Source organism: Mauremys mutica, chromosome 4 (genome assembly GCF_020497125.1).
Source record: "Mauremys mutica isolate MM-2020 ecotype Southern chromosome 4, ASM2049712v1, whole genome shotgun sequence".
NCBI classification, from domain to species: Eukaryota; Metazoa; Chordata; order Testudines; family Geoemydidae; genus Mauremys; species Mauremys mutica.
Window position 1 is genome coordinate 74,102,742 of NC_059075.1, and position 12,393 is coordinate 74,115,134.

The following is a 12,393-nucleotide window of genomic DNA, read 5'->3' on the forward strand; positions in this document are numbered from 1 at the left end:
TGGCACAATTGGGAAATGTGCATTATTAAAGCTATAAATCCACCTAGGAGGAAGAAAAGTGGGTTTATCCTTCAGATGTGGGGAGAAAGAGGGCTGGGAGAAAGTAGCCGGTTTCCCCACGAGTTCAGTATATAATGTTTTTAATTTTATTTGACTGAAATAAGCTCAATGTTTCCTATGCTGCATTATTTTGAGGAAGTTCAGTGGATGTGTAAGAAGTTGCATTCAGCCATTCCTTAGCATAACGTGTGCACTAAGGCCCAATTCAGAAAAGCACATAAACACAAACAAAGTTGGAGGACTGGAAGGGACCTCAAGATGTCATCTATTCCATCCTGCTGTGCTGAGGCAGGACCATCCCTGACAGGTGTTTGTCTTACCTGTTCTTAAGAACCTCCAATGATTGGGATTCCACAATTTCCCTAGATAAGCTGATTAATTCCATCCCTAGTCAATAAAGCACTTAAGTATATGCCTAAAGCTAAGCATATGCTTAAAATGTATCAACTTGAATGGGACTTAAGCACAGCCTTAAATGCTCTCCTGACTAGGGATGTTTTCCTAAATTGGGGCCTAAAAAGGAATGACCCTATAGTCTGAAGGTGCTTAGATACCCTGTTAATGGATGAGATGTAAAAGAAGAGAATCATTCATATGGTAAAATTTGGGATTATTCAAATATGAGCTGGGTCGACTTCCCCAAGGCCTGTTAGTTACACTGAAAAAGCCCTCAGTTATTTGAACTTATTTGAGGTAACATTTTCAGAGGCATGCATTCACCATATGTGCATGTTTGTGCATCTAGTTAATAAATCACTTTATCTTCATGTTGCTCTTCCTGCTCAGATGAAATGTAGCAAAACTCTACAGTCTTTTTTTACTCCTTTTACTCTTTAATTTAAAACCATAACAACCCCCACCCCACCCTAGTTCTTTCAAGGCATTCTCTCAAACTTCCCAACCCTGAGCTGCATATAAGGCTAATACTTCTCTTTTTGTCTTTATTTTCTTTTGAAACAGTTTATATCACTCATTGTTTAGCTCCTCTGACAGGCTTTGGCTTTGCCATTAGTTTCACTTAAGCCCCAGAGCCTGGAAGCAGCATGGGGAACTAGCAAGAGAGGCAACCATTTGTTTTAATTCTGGCTGGGTCGGGAAGTCAGGAAAACTGGGTGGTGGAGAGTATGAGATGCAGTATGCCTAAATATATCCTACATCGTTACAGAGTGCTGAGAAATTTCACTGTTACCACAGCCACCACCTAGCAGGCCACAAGAACCACATTCTGTGAGACCCATAGCATACGTTTTCATCACTATAAGAGAGGTGAGTAAAACACATTAATAGTCAGTGTTTCACTAGGAAGCTGTATCTGAATGTACTTCTCTATAGAATGAATTGCCATTGTTGGACACTGAAAGTTACCACAACATGCTTGAATTGAGCAAAGAGGTTAAGATCTACGCCATATCCACACTGCCTCTAGCGTGGATGCAGCTTATAATGGCAAAAATGTACTTTTGCCAGGATAGCTTATTTCATTCCACCCACGAACAAAACATGCTACAAAAGGTACAGTTTTACCGGTATAACTAGGTCTACACTAGGGGGCTTTTGCTGGCACAGCTATGTCAGTGGCAAATCACCCCCATCACATCCCTTTCTAACATAGCTACGCCAGCAAAAGTTTATAGTTTAGACCAGGTCTGAGTCTCTCTCTCTGTTGTACTGCCTACTTTCTGAGATCTGCAAACCTGACTGTGCCTCCAGTTCTAAAATCTAAGCACACCCCTGTCAGCCTTCTTTCCACCCTAGTTCAGTCGGGACTGGTGCAAACATTCTTACTTCTTTAGAAAGTTTCAGACACTGGTTCAATCCCTCTGTAATTATGCTCTGCTACAAACCTTTTGCTTTTAATTCTGCAATGTGTAGTTTTTCTTAGTATTGTCGAGATTACATAGTCCTCTTCCCTCACCCTCATCTTCTTTAAAAGCAACCACCTTGCCATCTTGCTTTCTCTTCCCTCTCCCTACCAGGATGAGAGAGAAGACAAAAGAACTAATGAAATGTCATAATTTACCAGTGTGTGTAGCTGGTGTACAGGTCCAAAGCCCCTATCTGTCACAATTCCACAGCAAAGAGAAAGAAAATGCCCTGTCACAGTTGCATCCATTTGGCGATATATCCTAGTACAGAGCACAATCCAAAGGAGAAAATAAACCAAATTTAAAAAATAAGTTTATATTAGCAGCTGTAGTGTGAACACTGAAATAAGGGATTTCACAGGAGAAGAATCTCCTTCTACAACTTTACTCTGAGACGAGCTACAATGGTATTTAGGCATCTGAAGATGCGGATAGGCACTGAGTGGGATTTACAAAAGTGTCAAAACATGCTATGCACCTAACTTCCATTGACTTTCAATGGGGCTTTGGAGCCTAACTCACTTTTGAGTTTGGCACCACTGAAAGTCAATGTGAGTTAGGCACCCTTTTGTAAACCCCACTCAGCTCCTATCTGCCTCTTCAGGTGCCTAAATACCTCTGTAAATATTGCAAATCATGCTCTTGATAACATCTGTAAAAATCTGGAGTCAAAGCTTCTCCAGATTTATATTGGAAGATGAAAGTAGAAATCAACCACACACACTTCATCTAGCTTCCCAACCCCATCACAAACTTATTGCTCACCATAGACTGCTGAACTCCTTCTATGAGTGATCAGTAGACAAGAAGCCACATCACCTTTTGCCATTGCCATCATTCTGAAGAGGGCTTTTTGCAGAACATTTGTTTCCAGAGTGGAGAGGCAGGGCAGTGAGAAGCGGGAGTGGGGTGTCATAGGCAATTCATTTAGGAAAGCCTAACCTGAAACAGCTGCAAAGTGAGATAGACCTTAGTAGTCTTTAAGGGACTAGGAGGGGGGAACTGAATAAAATCTGACAAAACTGGTCACTCCTGTGGCTGAGGGAGTCCAGTGTCAGTACCTGTTAATTTTATAAATCTATTCTGTTTCAAAAGCAAACCTATTGTGAATAAGATGAAATTCTGATTCCTACTCTGGCTTTTCCCTGTTTCTTCACTGGTGGAAGCTAGGGAATGAGTTTCCAAAATCTAGTAAAACAAACATTGAACATTTCTCCTCTAGATGCATCACTGGAGTTCAAAGGCTTCTCACTATCCAGCATACTTTACTTATTTTTAACTAGATTGTTTTAGAAGTGCCTTTTAAAACTTATCCTTCTATGTCAGAGGTATTCAACCCTATCTGTTAGGCTTCCCTTCAATTTACTAAAGAATTACAAATACAGAGATGCAATCAAGTGGTGCTGAAATGGTCAACTTTAGTGACCCTGGTGGGCATGACTCCAAAAAAGTGTCACTCACAGCACACTTGCTGATTTTATTTTAAGTTCACAAATGCAGTAGCTGTCAGTGTGATCTTCCAGCAGCCTTTATGTACACTGCAAAGAGAGCTTACAATGTACACTGGTGCTCCAATTAGCAGATGAAAGCTGACCATCCCCCTCGGGGTTATCTAAATGGGAACTGGATACCCACAACACCTTAAATTGGAATGCATCTACAGCAAGCATCTGAGAATTATGTTAAATAGCAACTACAGAAGGGATTATGTTTATTTCCCAGTCACTTCCCTCATCAGCCCTCAGTCCAATTGAGTATCACCAGCTTGCTTCCCATGAATCACTCACTAGAGCTGGCTAGATCATGAGCCTTTGGGAGAGGCTGATGGTTCTCTCCCTCTCCTCTTCCAACCACCATAGAGAGGACTACTGCCTGACAGGATCCAGGTCAATCTCTCCAGAGGAAGCGTTCCATACACAGTTTCTCCTGCTTCCCTCTGAGAGCATGGAGAAAAGCTCATTTTAGTGTACCCAAGTAGACAATGTGGTAGAAATTCACCCTTCCCACAAGAGCTTTTGGTATGGGCTCCTAATGGCCTGATCAATAACCAGGGAAGACGGCCTGGTCTATATTAGAAAATTAGGTACGTTTAAATACATCAGTCAGGGGTGTGAAACATCCATATTCCTGAGCGGCATAGTTAAGCCGACTTAAGTCCCCTTGTAGACAGCACTATGTTGACTGAAGAATTCTTCCATTAACCTATCTACCACCTCTTGCAGAGGTGGATTACCTATGTTGATGGAAGAAGTGTAGACAAGCCTGAAGAACTTGAATCCTTTGACAAAAGCCAGCACTCAGGGGCATGCAAACAACTGCTAATGGAAAAGAAGCTGGAATTCCCTCTCAAAGAGCCTGCAATAGGCCAAAACTTCTGCAAACAGCCATTGCTATTCTTGGGTCAGCAAGAAGACATGGCTTGCTGATAAATGGCACCTAACTGGTACTTAGGGAGCACTTTTCATCTTCAGTATCATCCACAGTACTAACATTTACTCAGTGGTTCAGAGCACGACTGCAAGATGGGGCAATGTTCTTCACAGCTGGGACAGGGAAGGTAGGGAGACTAGTTAACTTGCTCAAAGCCAAAGAGGGAGTCAGCCTCAGAAATGGGATTAGAACACAAATTGCTGGATCCCAATCTGATACTCAGACCAGGACTGCCTCCCTAGAGTCACTTCTAGAGCTGAGCATTCTGTCTATCTAGCATTCCCAACCCACGCTGGCCCAAGGAACAAGGGACAGAGTTTGGTTTTCCATTCAGTCACCTGCATGGCCGTACTTGGCTACCATGAGGGGAACTTTTTTGTTGTTTTTTGTTTACGCAGCCTCTAACAGCACATGTATAGATTTCATCAATGTATGAAAAAAAGAACCCTGGGACCTAGACAGCTGGCAATCGTGTTACTTGGTTAGTCTTCCTTGGGGAAAAAAAAATCAGGCAGGTAGGCTACTAAATTGTTCCACTGGTTCACTTGCTGGCTCAGTATGCATCAGTTCTAACACCACTATAAACACCATGGGGCGACTTCAGAGAAAAAGGTGCAAAACAGATGCAGCAAAGAGGAAGAGAGGCAGCCCTAACTAACAGAAAGGCCATGGAGGAACTAACATTGGAAGACAGACTGAAAATTAAATATATACAGTTTGGAGAGAAAAGGAGACTAAGAAATGACAAGATAACAGTCTACATATACTTCCAGGGTGTCCAGGGAGAGGAGGGTAAAGTACATTGTTCAAGGTGTCAAGGAGAGAGGTAGCAGTATGAGATTTTTCAAGGGAGAATTTTGACAAGGTATCAGGAAAATTTTTCTGCAGTTAAAGGAGTGAGAATGTAGAATGCTCTCTAGGGCAGCTGTAGAAGCATCATCCCTGGAATATTTAAAAGTAAGTTAGATAAAGCACTTGTAAGTATTCAGTAGGGACAATCTTGCACACCACAGGAGCTGAGGGAACTAGATGGCTGACTGTGTTTTTGACACCTCTAATATCTAGGATTATATTAGTTTGAAAAACTGAAAAATCTAAATGGCATTTAAATACTTATATATGTGGAATACTTTAATGCATTAGACATAAAAGGACACTAAGGGAACAGGTTATTTTCTTTTCTTAAGTGCATTTTTAATGCTCATGAAATATGCTCAGTTTCTGGTATTAGAAACTGAAGTCTCTCCTTATCCACCCAAGGCATATAAGATGGGCAGTATCTGTGCAAAACTTCCCCTGCATCCTGCCCATCCCCTCTAACAATGTACCTACGTGCTGAACTAAAAGGGGTACATCTCAAGGCAAGAGGTCAGTTCACTCTTTCATTCAATCCTTGGCCTCTGGTGCCACTGCAAACAAGGGAAATAATTAATGCTGGATGGTTCAAGGTAGTTGGTAGCTAGAACAGAAGAAGACTGTCTAGCAGTTTGAGTGCTGGCTTAGAACAGAGAACTAGGTTCAAGTCTTTGCGCCACTAAAGGCTTCCTGTGTGACCTTGGGCAGGTCACTTGGTCTCTCTGTGCCTCAGTTGCCCATCTGTAAAATGGGGACAACAGTACTTCTCACAGTGATGTTGCAAGGATAAATACATCAAAGGCTGTACTCACATACTACAATAATGAGGTACATATAAATACCTACGGTTGATCTGAGCTGTCTGTACTAAATTCTTACATTTTCCACTTGGCTATGAGCCCTAAGTAATCTTGTTAACTCCGATTATGGAGTCAGTGAACCTAAATTTTATCCTCAGGTTATAGGCTAACCTGTTTAATTTTTTTACCTTTACTCCACTAGCAACTAATTTGACAGCTGACTTCCCTTAGTGAACATTCACATACATTAGAACCTCAGCACTGACCAGTCAACCACACACCTAATTTGGAACCGGAAAAGTATTAAATCAGGCAGCAGCAGAGACAAAAAACAAACAAACAAACAAAAAAAACCAGGACAGTACTGAGTTAAAGATAAACTACTAACAAAATAAAAGGGAAAGCAACATTTTTCTTCCACATAGTCAAGTTTCAAAGCTGTATTAAGTCAATGTTCAATTGTAAACTTTTGAAAGAACAACCATAAAATTTTGTTCAGCATTACGAACATTTCAGAGTTACGAACAACCTCCATTCCTGAGGTGTTCGTAACTCTGAGGTGCTACTGTAATCCAAAGTCTGGCCATCGCTTTGAAAACTTTCATCCAACTCTAGCCCAATAACATTTCTGTTAATGAAGACTACACTTATGGCAGAGTACAGAGTACATGCACGACACGTCCCCCTAGCATGGGTATAAACAGTTGTGTAGATGGTGAGGCACTGCTTAAATGAGCAGAGTAAAGATACACCCTACGGCTCTGGTGTATACCCAATACGGCACTCTGCACTCCTAAGCAGTGCCTCCCTCCTTTACATTGCTATTTTTAAAAGTTTAGCATCAAGCTGCCTCCCCACTGCCAGAGCCTTTCCCCACTGTTTTCCCCCACCACAGCCTTTCACAGCAGCTTGTAGCTAACATACCCTATGTGCCACTGGCAGTTTAGACAAGACCTAAGAAGCTACAAAATACTGGTGTATCTCCTTTGTTTTAAATAAGATTTACATTCTATGAGAAATTCACAACAGCTCCAGCACCTGGAAGGAAGCTGAGTAAAAAAAGTGCCCCAGTTAGCTGGAAATCTAGGGTATCCTTAGGCAGACAGAAGTGTGCTTCATAGATGACACACATTGTCTCTGTCTACACCACTGAAACTACTGGCTGAAACTAATTTTCAAATGGCAATTGTAATATTTGTGTAGAGAGAATATAGTTTTGCTAAGATGATTTTAAAAACAAGGTAGTGACCTAGGCTGGAGAAAGGATATAACTTTGCTAAATTGATTAAAAATCTATCTGCCCTGGTGACACAACTGTGCCAAATGAAACCACTTTATAAATGGCTTTTTCCGCAGTATAGATGAGGCTTGCAACTAGGTGTCTTGCCCATAAGGGCTGGAAAGCCTGGGGCCAGCCAACCCTGATTAATGAGTCACTCCTGAGAGGAATCAGACGCTTTCCATTATAAGAGCAGCATGAAGCTGTAGAGAGAGGGAAGTTTAGGAAGCTGTAGCAGACACTGAGGGAAGGCTCCTGCAGGAAAGACCCTGAGACCAGGAGAGCTGCTCTAGCTACCTAGGACTGGGAGTAGCCTGCTAAAACAGAAGGAAGATGACCTTGATAGCAGGGGTGTTTGGAAGTCAGAGCCTGAAAGCTGAGCTCCAGCCAGGAAAGTCTGGGAGGGATGACTGAATTGGGACTCAGCTCTGGGAAGGAGTGCTGGGAGAGAGAGACTGAATGGGGTTGGGGCCTGGAAGGCCAGAATGTGTAAGGACTAAATAAACTGGACTCCAGAAGGGAAATGTTTAAACTACCTTTGGTCTGGAGGTGTGCAATTCTTACACACCTGTGAAGAGAGGGAAAACAGAGTCAGGGTGCTACAGAGTGACCTCTTACCATCTGGGGGTGCTCCAGAAGCAGCTGACCCTGCTTCTAACTTCTAATTAATTTGATATGTTTTCCTGTTCAATCTTAGTTCTTTGGTTGATCTTCCAACCCAGCGAGAACTATAAAAGCCAGTATATAGAATTCCATGGCTTATGTCTTGATGTGAGACCGCTGCAGAGCTATAATTTAAATCTTTTGGTAAGAGACAGTACAAGACTGGTTTCTCTTGGGACGCAGCGTTCAGTCAGATGGACTGTACCACAACCTTTCTCACAGCTAAAACAGTCGTAGATCCCAGACAACTTCACAATCACAGTTCAATTTTTGACAGTATTGTAGACCGTATTGTCTCATTTTAAAATCAACGCATCTTCATGAAGGACTCAAAGACCTGAATGATGAACAAGACAGTGTACTAGAACTGGAGGAGAGAGGAAGGAAAAACAAGGCTACTGAGGGCAAGAGTTAAAGTGCCTGAGGGTATGTCTTTGAAACACAATGAAATTAGGTTGATTTTATAGTAGCCGATTTTTTAGAAATCGATTTTATACAGTCGATTGTATGTGTCCCCACTAAGTGCATTAAGTCGGTGGAGTGCGTCCACAGTACCGAGGCTAGCATCGACTTTCAGAGCGTTGCACTGTGGGTAGCTATCCTACAGTTTCTGCAGTCTCCGCAGCCCATTGGAATTCTGGGTGGCGCTCCCAATGCCCGATGGGGCAAAAACATTGTCACAGGTGGTTTTGGTTACGTTGTCAGGCCCTCCTCCCTCCCTCCGTGAAAGCAACGGCAAGCAATCATTTCTCACCTTCTTTCCTGGGTTACCCGTGCAGATGACATACCATGGCAAGCATGGATCTCACTCAGCTCACTGTACGTCTCCTGGGTGCTGCTGGCAGACATGGTACTGCACTGCTACACAGCAGCAGCTCCTTGCCTTCGTGGCAGCAGATGGTGCAGTATGACTGCTAGCCGTCGTCGTCGTTGTCTCCTCCTGGGTGCTCCTGGCCGACCTCGGTGAGGTCGGTCAGGGGCACCTGGACATAAATGGGAGTGACTCCAGGTCACTCTCCTCTTTAAGTTTCGTCTCATGGAGATTCAGTCCTGCCTGGAATATCATGTGAGCTGGAGGCTTTTGCCTCAGGCTGCTCTCCCAGCCGGCAGCACCGCGCGGTTGCACCTACTCCAGCCTACCCCTTGCTCCCATGGCTCATGAAGCCTAGACAGTAGTAAGGAGCATTTCAACTATAGGCTGAGCAAGTGCAGAATGGTGGTAGAATATGTATTTGGACATTTAAAAGCGCGCTGGCACAGTTTACTGACTCAGTTAGACCTCAGCGAAACCAATATTCCCATCGTTATTACTGCTTGCTGTGTGCTCCACAATATCTGTGAGAGTAAGGGGGAAACGTTTATGGCAGGGTGGGAGGTTGAGGCAAATCACCTGGCCGCTGATTACGCGCAGCCAGATACCGGGGCAGTTAGAAGAGCACAGCAAGGCGTGCTGCGCATCAGAGAAGCTTTGAAAACCAGTTTCATGACTGGCCAGGCTACAGTGTGAAAGTTCTGTACGTTTCTCCTTGATGAAAACCTGCCCCCCCTTGGTTCACTTTGTTGTTTCAAATTCATGCATTCTTTATTAATTTGTCACACAAATCATAGAATCATAGAATGTTAGGATTGGAAGGGACCTCAGGAGGTCATCTAGTCCAACCCCCTGCTCAAAGCAGGACCAATCCCCAGATTTTTACCCCAATTCCCCAAATGGCCTCCTCAAGGATTGAATTCACAACTCTGGGTTTAGCAGGCCAACACTCAAACCACTGAGCTATCCCTCCCCCCCTGGGGGGGATAACTGCCAAGGCAGCCCGGGAGGGGTGGTGGAGGAGGGGAGGAGGGAAGGACATGGCCACACTGCACTTCAAAACTTATTGAATGCCAGCATTCTGTTGCTTGGGCAGTCCTCTGGGGTAGAGTGGAGTTCTGATAGCATAGATTCCTCTCCCCATACAGCGATCAGATCCAGTACCTCCCGTTCAGTCCATGCTGGAGCTCATTTGCAATTCTGGGATTCCATGGTCACCTCTGCTGATGAGATCTGCACGGTCACCTCTGAGCTCGCCACGTTGGCCAAACAGGAAATGAAATTCAAAAGTTCGTGGGCTTTTCCTGTCAACCTGGCCAGTGCATCTGAGTTGAGAGTACTGTCCAGAGCGGTCACAATGGAGCACTCTGGGATAGCTCCCGGAGGCCAATAACGTTGAATTGCGTCCATACTACCCCAAATTTGACCCAGCAAGGTCGATTTCAGTGCTAATCCTCTTGTCAGGGAGGAGTACAGAAATCGATTTTAAGAGCCCTTTAAGTCGACAAAAATGGCTTCGTCGTGTGGACGGGTGCAGGGCTAAGTCGATCTAATGCTGCTAAATTCAACCTAAACTCATAGTGTAGACCAGGACTAAGGAAAGGTAATGGCAGCAAAGTCACAGGCATTAATACTACCGAAGAGGTAAAATAAGAGAGGATTTTTACAAGTGCATTATGAAATTAGAAAGTCATTCCATAGAAAAGGTGGCCTATAGTAACAAGATTTAAAATTCTCTAACCACACTTCAGTAGTCTCAGATTAGTTATTTCCGGAGACTTTCCAAACAAAAATCCATCCTGGGCAACAACAACTAAACAAAACATTTAAAACTTTTCTAAATGTGATAACCAGACCATCCATCATTCTAGATGATCTGCAGCTTTTCAAACTAACAAAAAGACTGGACTGCATGGGACTGGCACATATATGAGACATCTTATAAACTAAGTGCCCCGTTATCCTACTATATTGGTCAATATAGATAAAAGAGAAAAAAACTTACAAATGGTGGGCCATATTGTTGCTTCCATGAGTCTTGCCATTGGAGGAGAAGTTTTATTAGGAAATCTCTGCAAGGATTTCTTCTTACTGTCCCGATTGGGCTTTTCTTTCTACCTCATGGAAAAGTCAACCAAAGCCTGGTGGGGGGAAACTCACTGGGGACCTGAGCCACCCATACAGAGGCCTTGTATCCCTACCGGGGTTCTGGTACTGTAGCCACACTCCCAGAGACTTCCTGCCTCTAGCAACAGTGGTTCTGGGGCAAGAAGCAGGGAGCACTGTATCCACTTTTCTGGCTATGTTCTGCAGTTCCAGAGGAGATATGCAAAATATCCTGCCAACAATGCCTCTTCCTTCCCAACTCCATGCCAACCCCACTGCCTCCCTTGTATGGGCCTTAGATCAGGTGAAGAGTTCTCTGCTGAGGTTGGGATGGCAGTGCTGTGAAAGTACATGGACTCCCCCTCCTCCCTCTCAGCACATGAAGGAAGGGAGAGCTGCACATGGAAGATGTCTCCACATGTAAACTCAAGAAGGGTATGATCTGGACCAGTGGATTTACAGGTTTTACATCATTTGAGGGTAGAAAATCAAAATAGACTGTGCAAATCATAAAATGTCCTTAGAGCCAAGACACTTGCTTAAAAATAATATCCCACATTAATCCATTTTAGCTTGACCAAAAAGAGTTCCCTTTAGTCAATCTGATTTTCCTCAATAAAATATCTACGCACCATACTCCATAACCAGTGCAGCCACACTGCAGTTTAAGAGATAATGTAAAATATACCCAAGGTCTGCATGGATTCATTTTGATGGAGACAATAGAAATGCAAAACAGAAATTACTTCAATAAAGACTACAGCATGAAATTAATAAATGATTATGTCAAATGTTTAAGTCAGAAACATGTTGAGATGCAATGATGCAGATTACAAATATATGTTCTGGGAATGTTTTAAAAAATGATGTGTCTCTGTGTGAATATTGAATACAGGAAAATACAACGAGATTGCTCAAGGATCCATCCTAGAACTGGTGGTGTTTAATATATTTATTAAATGATCTGGAACAAGGGACTAACCGCAATGAAGCTAAATTTGTGGATGACACAATTGTTTAGGTTAGTCAAGTCTAGAGAATATCATGAGGAATTTCAGAAGGATCAAACAAAGCCGGGTATTTGGAAAATACAATAGAAGAAAATGCTCAGTGTAGGCATGTACAAGGAAGCGTACGTTGATAGGCACCAATCTGACCTCAAACATTGCTGGGTTCTAAATTAAATTACAAACTCAAGAAAGAAACATGGGTATGTTTGGAGACAGCCCCATGAAAACCTCTATACAAACCGCAGGAATGTTCAAAAATGCAAATGAGACATTAGGTTATACTAAGAAAGGGAGATAAAATACTGAACATATTACAATGCCTTTCTACAGAATGATGATGCATCCTCACCTTGAATTCTATGTTCAATTATGGTCGTCCCATCTCAGAAAAAGGATATAGCAGAAGTAGAAGATGTTCTGAGAAAGAACATCATTTGTTGGAAGCCTTTAAAGACATCTGTATGAGAAAATATTATACAGGTACACAAAATAATCATAGAATATCAGGGTTGGA

The 12,393-nt window shown here is 42.9% G+C and overlaps 1 protein-coding gene across 1 annotated transcript in view; it reads right to left on the minus strand.

Moving 5' to 3' along the window:
• LOC123370259 (transmembrane protein 263-like) overlaps window positions 1-12,393 on the minus strand; it is a 327,732-nt gene that overhangs the window by 197,885 nt on the left and 117,454 nt on the right. The gene's annotated exons all lie outside the window — the stretch shown is intronic.